We start from the raw sequence: 12,275 nt of genomic DNA on the forward strand, positions 1-12,275 counted from the left end.
TTCTCACTCATAGGTGGGAATTGAACAATGAGATCACTTGGACACCGGAAGGGGAGCACCACACACCGGGTCCTATTGTGGGGAGGGGTAGGGGGGAGGGATAACATTAGGAGATATACCTAATGTAAATTACGAGTTAATAGGTGCAGCGCACCAACAAGGCACATGTATACATATGTAACAAACCTGCACTTTGTGCACATGCACCCTAGAACTTAAAGTATAATAATAAAAAAAGAATTATTGACCCACTTATGCCTAGAGTTCTATTAATGAAATGCTAAGCATGTGGGAGTTATTTATATTCTTCTTCTCAAGGTCATCACCAAGGTCTGATTGCAAAAATTCAAAAACTTGCAGTCTCAGGCATAAATGAGTTAAAAACTTTTAAGGAGCAAGCAGAATGAGGAAGATAAATTCCAGATTGTGTGCCTTAAATAACACCTATAAATTAGTGTTTATCCAAATTCTCCACACTTCCTGCTTTATCTGTCAGCATATGACTTTGCTTTGTATCCCACTTAAAACACAGAATGAATCAAAGCTACACACCGCCAAATCTACCCTCCTTCCTTGAGTTGTGCCCATATACTGTGCCTTACCTCCTGCCGCTTCAGATCAATTGTCCAGATTTCCATCCATGTCCAGCCTCTCTACTTTTGCACCAGATCTCACCCTTCTCAAGAGTACAGTTTCTACAATTGTCCTCAGATTTGAGAGCTCAACTATTTCGTGCCAGCAATTCTACAAATATGTACTAATTTCATAAACCTTGGAAAAACATTCTTGATTTCCTACTGATATATTCCTATGCCCCCTTTTAAAAGGAAAAGAAGGATTTCTTCTTCAAAGAGAAGCTGCCTGTGGTAGACTTACCTGTAGTAACTCTAACACCTTCACACGCAAGCTCTCATGAAGTCATTCCTGTGAAGCTTTTATTTCCACTTCTCCACACAAGGACTCTTGTAAAGAATTAAAATGGCCTCCGTGTTGCTAAATTCAATGGTCGATTTCCAGGTGTCATTTTACAAGACTCCTGGTTTTTACTCTCACTTTCTTCACAACTACAGCTATTCCTTCTTTGCTGGTTCTTCCCCATCTTTCTTACATTTTTATACTGTGGAATCGCAGGGATGAGTACTCAGTCATTTTTTCTACCTATCCTGCACACCTTGATCTCCTCATCCAGACCACAGTGTTTTACCTACCATCTATGTGCTGACAGAAGCTGAACTTCTATTCTGAACTCTAATTTTTCCCTTAAATCCACACTAATATATGCAGTTCTCCACGTATCACCTGTATATCTAATATGCGTTCAGATGCATCATGCCCAAAACCAAAATCTTGATCTCTACTTCCAAACCTGCTTTTCCCACAATTCCTCCATTTGCAGAGCAACACTTTTTTTCCAGTTATTGAAAACTACTGCCAAATTCAAACCATTTCCATATAGAAACTTTGTAACTTCTCCTCCTTCTTTCGATTCAATTATCATAAAGCTTATTCTCAACAGTCTAACCAGAATCATCATTTTCTGAGTTATGTCAATGCTTGTCACTCCTCTGCTCAAAAATTTCCCATGGTTTCCCATGTCGCTCATAGTAAAACTCATAAAGGCTCATGCAGCATACTAAGTGTTTTCTTTGATCTCATTGTCTGCTAAGTACTCCTTAATTCATTTCATTTCAGACAAAACAGCCCTTGCTTTTCTTCAGACTCTCCTGGAACATCCCTACCTCTGGGCCTTTAAAATTATAATTCTTGTGTCTGGAATATTTCCCCACAAACATGGAAATGGCTCACTCCTTCGTCCCTTTCAAGTTCCATATACAAGGCAACATGAATTTTCCTTTCCCACGGCCCCTTGAGTAGTCTTTGCTGTCTCCTCCACTTTATTTCTTGATTGTAACTGTCATATTCTGGCATATTATCCTTAATTTATTTATGCCCTTAGTCACATTTTGTCTCCTGTCACTGGAATGTAAGTCCCATCAGGACCATTTTGTTCCTTTGTTTATTTTTGTCTGTTTTATTCACTGCTATATTTTAACAACAAAAAAGAGTAGATGCATAGGAAGGACTTGGTATTTTATTGAATGGATGACTCTTTACAGTTTTGAAGATAGCTTATATTCAGTGATATCTGAGGGATCATGACAATCATAAGACTTTTTTTTTACAAGGGAAACTTGTAAGTCTGTAACTTGGTGGAAGCTGTTGGTGGATGGATAGATAGATGCTTATCATCAGTGGATGTTTGATAGGTGGTAAGAATGCAGATCTAGTACTCACAGAAGAAATTAGTAAATGATCAGTGTGAGTTTACATAAGAGGAATTGTTGACACCCTAGGAGTGGAAATGGTTGCCAAGGCTGATCACTGAGGCAGAGGAAAGATGTGTGGGTATTGGAATGAAAAGCCAAACTTGGATCCAACTTGGTCTCCTGCTTTCTCTTCTAATCAAACCTGCTATTATTTCCTGTCTATCACTCCTTCAAAACGGGTATAAAAAGGTTAAACTGTCAATCTATATCAAATTATTGACAAATAATTGACAAAGTGGTAATAATTGAAAATTTTCATTTTTCTAAAGATGCCTGGATACTTAGATATTTAAGGGTTGTTTATTTTGGGTAACCAAAATATAACCTCTATTTTAATAAAGAGGTGGTAGAATTACCTTTGAGAAAAAGCTATTTGCCATACTATTTTTACCCATTTGTAACACTCAACAATATTCTCCTCCTTACCAATAGTGAATTGCTTATTTTTGTTGTTATTGTTTTATTTTTTAACAACACGCAAGAACATTTTACATTTTCCCAAAATTTCCAAACCTTTCACATCACGTGGATTTAATTTGGGATAATAGAGAAAGTATTCAAAATTTGTTTGGGAAATAACCTGGTTACACCAAGCATGATGGGGTGAATGGCGGATTTCCAGGATGAGCTAAAGCAAAGAGAACTTGCTTATTTACAAATAACATATGACTAGTGCCAATGAAGTGGATTATTATATAAATAAAGCTTCTAAGATCATTATGATGGAGTTACTAAAATCTTTTTTGGTGGAAACATCTAAGGGAATTAGAATAAACGAATAACCTCTTCTATTCTCTAGAACAAGTTGCTGTTTCACAAAGGAAACTATCAAATATTGAAGTTTTGAAGGGAGCTACTAAGAAAGCATAGCTATTTCTTCTATGTTATAGAGACCCCTGAATATATGTTATGGTTCATTGTACTCCTATTGCCTGACCTGAGAAAATGCTCCTCAGATGAATTATTTTATTTAAATAGCTGCTTGGTACATGACAGATGTTAAAATGTGTCATAATGTATTGAATATTTTGTAATATTTTCCACTGCCACATATAAGTTGTAAACACAGTCAGTCATGTACATATCAATTGTAATTCTATATTCTTTATTACATATATGTAGTGAAACATATAATAAAATAGCAATGCATTTATCAGAAATTTCATATGCTTTATTACCCTCTAGTTATCCTCCTTGTGATAAGTTAATCGTATTGATTTCATCAGGAACATAAATGTATTAATCTTTCAATCACCTTAGAATTAAAACATGTTTATGTGATTATTGATGGTCTTTAATAAAAATACTAGCAACATCATCTTACTAAATGTATTCTGAGCATTGCTTTATGATTTTATAGCTATTTTGACATAATTATGTTTTGAAATAACTTTTTTCTGTTTTCACATATATAGTTTGGTTGCCACTGGTAAATGGGTTACAAATTTCTTTTGGTATTTTAATGGGAAACCTATTTCTAAAAATCCAAAATGAATTAGTGAGCTCTAGTTTATTTATTTTTTTTAGTAAATATGCCCCATACACCATTAAACAGCCAGCCACAATTAAAATTAATACGTGAATTATTTTTTGAAAGTGAATCATTTGGATCCTGTGGTTACAAGAGTTCATATCCCCTTACTTCTAGAATTTTTTTGTTCAGTTTCTTATGGCAAATATTAACTCATTCTATACAATAATCAAGAATAGTTTTAAATTGCTCTAACTCATATTTATCATCTGATGTGTGTATAAAGAGATAAAAATACTTTTAAAAGTACTTCCAAGTTTATCTTTAATTATACATTATTAGGAGTAAAATTTGGCAAAATATATTCATCAATGCTAAAACAACGTTCATAGATGATAAGAGTGATTAGTCCTCCCTACCTCTTTTCCACCACCATGTATTGAAATAAATTTTCAATACTTATGATGTTTACATGTTGACCAAAAATGTCTACATTTGAAATTAGTTTCCATATTATAGATATCACAGATTCTAATAAGTGTATTGAAATTTTTTTAAAAATCTAGCTATTATAAATTTTTAAAGACATTAATTTTTTTGTTATCTGACTTGTTTCTCTTTCCCTTTCAGGAGTTGGAATTTTCTAATTTATTTGCTGTTCTTCACTGCATTCATTCCTTCTTTGCTGCCAAGGTAGCTTGTTTGGACCCTCTATTTTTAGGCAATCAAGCTACTGTTTCTGCTGCTGCCAGCTCTGCTACCACGAGCAAAGCAAAGTATACAACTTGACGTACTGAGCTCTGCACTGACACGCACCATGACTATATAAGCAGAACACATTTACTCATCATTTAGACCCTAGAGAAACCATAACATCACCAAGTCAGCAGTGGAGGCAAATCGAAATTATGGCAGAAAAAAGAAGGTCATGTGGAACCTCAAAATCACTTCCATTCTGGATGACATCTGTGAAACATACTATATGAACAAAACAGTTCAGTTGCTTTGTACCAGTAAGTATATTGCTTTCACCAAAAGTGGAGACAAAAATGAATTATTTGAAGAAATATGTAAGTAATATAAAAATAGTAAGCTACTTATAAATAAAACTACGTATTAAAAGATTACTTCTGTATTTTAGATTATTTTGTATGACTAGTACATGTTGGGCAGAGTCATAAACAAAGCCCTATCATTGTATTATGAGGGACATAAAAGAGTTAAAAACCATAAATCAGCAAGGAGCATGCAAAAAAATCACATCAAAGAAGGATGCACTTTAATTTGCTGATGTAAATTTGCCCTCGTGTTCTCATCCCATGATTTGACACTGGCAGTCCAATTGTTTTTATCTTATTGTAAATATTCCAAAGAACTTCGAAAGGATAATTATTTTGACCCATGATAGATACAATGTGGAATGGACTATTCTCCCTTCGATCACTGTTATTGAAATGTCTTATTAGCTGCCAACAATCAAGTATGCCAATAATGTATTAATTTAATTATGAGTAATGGAAAATTTCATGAACCTCTCATTTCTTCTTTGGTTTTAAATAGATTTATATTTTACCTAAGAAGATTTATTATCAAATTAAAGTTTCATAAATTTTCAGTGAACCAAAAAACTTTAGTAGAGAAAATAATATAAACAAATATGGTGTGAGAAGCAATTCTTTGTAATCTGAAGTCTACTAGCTAATCATGAACTAAAATGTCCCTCTAAAGCAGTCCCAAATCTATTATATATGCTAATTAAATGACATTTTTCCATTTCAGTACTATTTTATTAGAAACAAAGGTGATAGTTAAAGATAAAAATTAAAAATCTTTATCTTCCCTTTTCATGGAAAGTAATTAAGTAATGTCAACTATGCAGGTTATTTTAGATATTTTGTCCTAAGAATGTAAATGTGGAAGGCTGGGAAATTTGAAAGCCTTAGAGGTGTGCAATTTACTGAGATTCCAGGTATTATACAACTAGTTGTATAATATGGAAAACATTCTCTGTCCTTTAGTACAGCTTTTTTGAGATATTTTTAAAAGTCAACTGTGTATGTAAGAAATAACAAAACAAAACTTTTTTTATTGGTACACATGCTCCCAGGTAAACCAAGTATTACATGTGTCCTTATGGATATAACCAAGTATCTAATAAATTGATTCAATTTTCTTTTTTTTCAAATATGTTTTTAAAAATCACTCAAGAAGGAAATAAAATGATTTCTATAAAGGACAGATTTATTAATTTTAAAAATTAATATCTAGTTGTTTTTATACTCATGGTTCATTAATTTATTTTGCATCAGATTAATTTGTAAATACCTCAAATTGAAAAGAAAAAGTGAGGGTTTATAATTGTCCCTGAGAAAATGTTAAACTGAGTCTAACATACCTTGCCCAAAGAACTGTGACAAATTACAATAAACAGTTTCAATGTAATGTATTTTGACCATAAAACTAAGTACACATTTGTAATTGGTATAGAACTTACGAATGATTGCACACTATACTGATCAAACACAACAGTCATTGTAAAATTGGAGCCCACCAAAAGCAGGCTTCAGTAGTAGGCCACTTCTGAACTTACGGAGAAAAAGCAGTGGGATACATCCAACTTAGAATTTTCAGCTGTGGCAGGTGGTTCATTGTAGAACTTCTGCTTCCAACCAGAGCTGAATCTCAGTGTTCCCCATATTGGGGTTACATGAATGTGTCCACAATCTGGTCTGAGGCAATATGACATGGGCTAATTATCCATAAGCAAAAGAAAAAAGTTTCAATAGTTTACCTACCTGTAATAGAATGATTTAAAAATTGTGAAATTTTGTAAACATTCAATTTCAAAATTTAAAAAATCTATCATTAGCTATATTTTTTTGACATTATGAAAATTTAGCCTATGCTCATGTATGTTATGAAGGAAAAGGTGCACAATTAGATATGTATAAATATATATCTCCTCAGAGAATACACACACACCTACATATGCATATATATATGCATATATGTGTGTATATATATATAAATATAGTCAAATGCTGACCATTAATTATATTAAAAGAATATGTTTTGTGTACATACATTTAATATACATTAAATTAAGTTGTAAAATGCAGTTTGATTAAAAACTTATGACAATACCATTATGATTATTTTTGATACTATTGATAAAAAAACATAAGCCGTGATTTTTATTTAACATGATTAGTACAACAGTCAAAAAGTAACAAAATACTATTCTCATTTTCATCAGTTTAACAATTAGTGTTTAATGTTTTCTTTACAATGTGATGATTAGTCGTTGGCATTTTTTATCTCTTGGACTACTTGAATGAGAAAGCTTATAAATGAACAAAAACACATATAAATTTATCTCTCTCATATAATTTGGGTTTACATGTATGAGATTTATTCACAAAATCCTAGTTTGTACATTGAGCACATTTTAACAGCAAAACGCTAATGTGTTAACCCCTCCAGTGCCTTGGTGTGTGTGAGCATGTATGTGTGATTGGGTGTGTGTCTATGTGTGTATGTGTGAGTGTGTGTGTGTGTGTTATCATTAAATGGTTCATTATGGTGTACATAACACAAGCTTAATGGGGAATATCGTTATTTAGGTCAGAGAATGAAGTTCAAAGTCATTTGAAAACTGCTAACTACTATAACAATGTCTTTTGCCTGATAAAGAATAACAATTCATCTAAGCTGAAGCATATTACAGAAAGGGCAGTTATAATTTGTTATATTGCAACAAGTATTTATTTAAAAAATAATTTAATAGGTAGTGTATGTGTAATGTATACCCCAACACACTTATCCAGCTTTTTTAAAATGGGAGGATAATCAGGTAATTATTTCTTGCCCATATTTCAGACGTGTACCAACTTATAATTTTGAAATCTTCTCTCATAAAGCTGTCCTTCAGCAAGAAAAAGAAAGCAATTACTTGAAAATAAATGTCGAGTCCGTATTAGCCATGCAAGGAGAGAAATGTTCCTTTGGGTTCATTAGTTTATAGATCAACATTTCCCTCATTTACAGTGCTGAAGCTTGATCATGAACTTTGTCTGTGTTGAATGCTGGATTTAAGAAAAGCTTGATTTATTACTGAGAAAAATTAATTATCCTAACAATAATTTAGAATTACTGCTAGAAATCAGCAGTGTGGAGAAGCTTTAAAAGTACAAGGATGATCTTGTGCTTAACTTTTTAAGGTAAGTGTAGACGTTTCGATATTAATAAGACACATTTTGCTACTATTAATACTGCTGTGCTTATAATTTCTCCTTAAGAAATTGCTTTATTCATACCTCTAAATTTGTTCTTTATTGTTTATTCTTACTACTGAATACTTTAAAATCATAATGCCACTTATTTGCACATTTGAATTTGCTTTTGCAAATAAAATATTATAAATGTTATATATTTATATACATTAAAATGCAATGAAAATACCAGAAATATAAAATGTAAATATATTTATTTCATTTTTAATTGTTTTGGTGGATGTTTGTAAAATGTAAATTAATATCTGTGACAAAAATTTGTCACTTCGTTCTTTCAGTTAATTAATGTACTACTAATAAAACCATACTTTTTTAAATGAAGCATACTGAAAAATAAAAACAAATACTTTTTACAGATTTGGGTTTTCATTTCTTTGAGTTTGATTTGTAAGTTTTACATATGTTTAAAACATGATCCTGAGAGATTTAACTTCAATTAAAAGGTTTAAGATATGAACTGTGTATATGTAAGTGCAGACTATGTGGTACATAATCTGTTCTAGTTGACAAATATTTACGAAGAATAGACATCTAACTCCTAAATGCTCCTAAAGTTTGAAGAAAGATGGTATTTGTCAAATTACTTACCCAACTGAGTTACAACTTCTGAAAAATATGACATTTGATATCACTGTAATTTGTTTATCAATTCTAGTGTCTTTTCTGTAGATTAAGATTTTCTATGTTGACATCCATGCCATCTACAAGAGAGTCTGTTTTATTTATTCCTTTTTATTAAATACGTTTTAATTTTGGCTTCCTACCATATTACACAGGTTGAAACCTCCAATTTAACACTAAATTGTTGTTTAACACTAATTGTTGAAAGTAGACATCCTTGCCTTGTAATGATTTTAGGGGAAAAGCATTCAATCTATCACCATTAAACACTTTGTTGGCATGGGTTTTCAGTAAATGTCTTTATCAGACTAAGCAAGTTTCTATTTCTTCCTAGTTTGCCAAGAACTTAAAAGTTCATAATAAATTATGAATAAATACTAAATACTGTCATAGGCTTTTCCAGCATCATTGAAAGGGTTACAGGATTTTCATACTGAGTAACACTGATTCATTTTCAAATGTTGAACTATCATTGCATTGCTGGTATCAATTCACTTGGTCATAACATATTATCCTCTTTATAAGTTGTTGGATTTAATATGAATTATTCTCTCTCTCTTTTTTGTGATAAGTTCTATAACCATCCTGGCCCTGAGTCTACTGGAGCCCACCAATCTTCTTTGGCAGCTCCAACCAGCTTTAGAGTTTTCTAGGTATGAGTCAGATACTACTATTCCTTAAGTCTTACACACTCTAGGGACCACAGATCAAGCATTTTTGTTGATTTTCTGCAGATATTTCCCACCCCTGTTTATAGGTGCAAGAAGCACCCAATTGCTATGATAGGCAGGGAAACAGAAATGTCATAAAAGTCTTACAACTCAAAAGTTTCCACTAGATTAGGAATTTAACACAGGCAAGTATGGAGAGAAGGAAGGAAACATACACCTGAAATATCAACTCCATTTAAGAAAAATCCCACAATAATATACGTATATTTAACCTGGTGAGGCTGGTCTCTAACTTTTGGGCTCACGCAATTCAACCGCCTCAGCCTTTCAAAGTGCTGGGATTACAGGAGTGAGCCACTGCACCCAGCCCAAAATATATATATTTTTTGCATTGAAGGAAATGTATGAGTCCACTTTTGTGTGGATAGAGTTATTAAATCATTCGGATACATATCAATGAATTCAATCATCAGATCATTGGGTAGGAATATATTTAGTTTTGTGAGAAACTGCCAAATTGCCTACCAAAGTGACTGTGCCATTTTGTATTCTCACAAGCAATAAATGAAAGTTTCTATTGTTCTTTGCCCTTGCCATAAATTTGTTGTCAGAGTTCTTAATTTTAGCCACTCTAATAGGTGTAGAGTGACTTCTCGTTGTTTTAATTTACAATTCCCTAACTCTCTTGTTTTTAAGAATGTCTGATATCTACTTATGCTAAAGAGAAGGCAAAGATGGAAAAATGTAATGGGATGAGACTTTGCAAATAATTGTAGGAGGACAATAGAGATAGCTGGCAACTCTTCATAATGACATTGGACAGAAATTTACAGTACAGCAAACACCTAGCTTAAAGATATGTAAGGACACAAAAGAATGTAACTGTGCCTGGGATTGTTGTGATAAAGGCCAAAACTGAAAGAGAACATTAGGTATAGCTGTGAAAATAATTTATGCTATGATAAGGAATTTCAGGTTTAGTTTATTGACAATTGGAAGATTTTAGAATATTTTAACCCAGAAAATTACATCAATAGCTTTTTAAAAAATTATATTTATTGGCAATATGGAGAATAAAATTAGAAGCAAGAAAGGAGAGATTGCAAGTTTGAGAATAGCCAGAAATAAGTAAATTCTTTCTGGTTGATCAAATTCTCAGGATGATTAAAATCTCTGATAAGCCCGATAAATAGAAATAATAAAAAGGTGTAATAGTGTGTAGTTCAAGTATAAATAGATTTCAAATGAGAATAGGGAAAACTGTAAATATTTTCTTAAATGTGCTTATCTTTGTGAAAAAATCTAAATTAACAAACTTGGAATCTAAACTATCAGCAGGTTATTATAATACTCCCAAGAGTATGAGTGATCATAATTTGTACGTTTGGTATTCATGTTGAATATGATAGAATAAGCTCTGCACAGGAGTATCTTGTAAATTTCCAAAAGGTTAATAAGAAACAACAGGGACAACCCTGAAAGAAATGAAACACTTCTTGAATGAGAGACAGCTGTTGTGTTAGGCTAATTGTATATAAAATAATAAGAAACTATATAGGAAACATAGCAAAACTATTCTCACTAAAGAAAACGATTCCACCAGGAACATGTAGACTAACTAACAGTGTTTAAGAACAAAATTGGTATTGATGAAACTGAACTTGATCCAGACTTTTATAAAGATGCATCCCTAAGTTAATTATAACATGCCGCAGGATAGGGCTCTTTCTTTAAAGTGCATCTTGTTTGCAAGATGTGACTCACTAACAGATTGCATGGAAAGATGACTGTTATCATAGCAGAAAATTATCTCCAATGGTTCATATCATGGTAGAGAAGGATGAAAATGTTGCTGAAAAATGAAAATTCTTTTCCACTATTTGTACCATACTTCTTATGTTTTCAGATTTGCATTGCATTGATTATTTACATTAGCATAATCAAATTAATCTTTTGAGATTTCAAGATCCATCCAAGTAATTTACATCCTGGAACTACTAAGACAGATATAATAGATGTCTTAATAAACAAGAATAAATACTCATTTCCATTGTTAAATAAAAATTTTATATATAAGTAGTTATTAAAAGTATTACAAATTAATTAATATTGGGGGAATCCTATCTTTCCTTCTGTACTTTATAGTTGATTTCTCAGGTGGCTTGTAATGGGTCAATCTGTCATACTGAACTACATTTTCCAGAAATTCCTTTCTTGTAGACTTTCATTGATGGTAGGCACAGGAGATATTTTGCACAATATTTGAAAGGCAATTATCAAGCAACATACTGCTTTTATGCTTGGTAGGTTCTGCTGCAACTCACTCAGGTTGTGACTGAGTCCAGGCATTGCTGCAACTCATTCAGGTTGTTGCTCAGCTACTGGTTCACCTCACTGCTATGGAGCAGCAGCAAGGCTGCAACCAGGCCAGTTCTCTGGTGAGCCTTCCTTCAGTTTCTACCACACATCAGCAGGTGCATGTTTAAGTCCTCTCTCCTGAAAAATAATCGCATCTTTAAACAAGAAAGTGAGAAATTATGTAGTTTTCAGTCCATCTGCATGCCCTGCAGCTCATTAGTTCATGATTATATGTTCAGTTTTGTTTACTCCCGCTCTTCCCCAATTGACATCCAACGTCCCTTCTCCATTGCCTGCACAAGTGCAAAGACAATAGACTTGCAGAGACTGTTTAACCAGCTCTCAAAGTTGGGGAAGGTCAAGTCCCTGAAATAATTTTATATATTTACAAACATATAAATATACCAGATAAGGTCAATATCTCTATCTCCTGGTTGTGCTGCATTGTATTTGAATCTTTTATGATACTGTTGCAAAATGTTTATGAAAATATGAATTATCAAAGAGAATTAATAAATATTTTCAAATTCAGATG

The 12,275-nt window shown here is 32.6% G+C and overlaps 1 long non-coding RNA gene across 1 annotated transcript in view; it reads left to right on the forward strand.

The window, feature by feature from the left end:
- The window catches only part of LOC105550298, a 49,830-nt gene extending 43,973 nt beyond the window's left edge, over positions 1-5,857 (forward strand). The window contains exon 2 of the long non-coding RNA XR_001007684.1: positions 4,429-5,857. This is a non-coding gene — a long non-coding RNA (uncharacterized LOC105550298). The remainder of the gene's footprint in view (positions 1-4,428) is intronic.
- Positions 5,858-12,275: the final 6,418 nt, after the last annotated feature.

This window comes from Mandrillus leucophaeus, unplaced genomic scaffold (genome assembly GCF_000951045.1).
Source record: "Mandrillus leucophaeus isolate KB7577 unplaced genomic scaffold, Mleu.le_1.0 Scaffold1124, whole genome shotgun sequence".
Classification (NCBI taxonomy): domain Eukaryota; kingdom Metazoa; phylum Chordata; class Mammalia; order Primates; family Cercopithecidae; genus Mandrillus; species Mandrillus leucophaeus.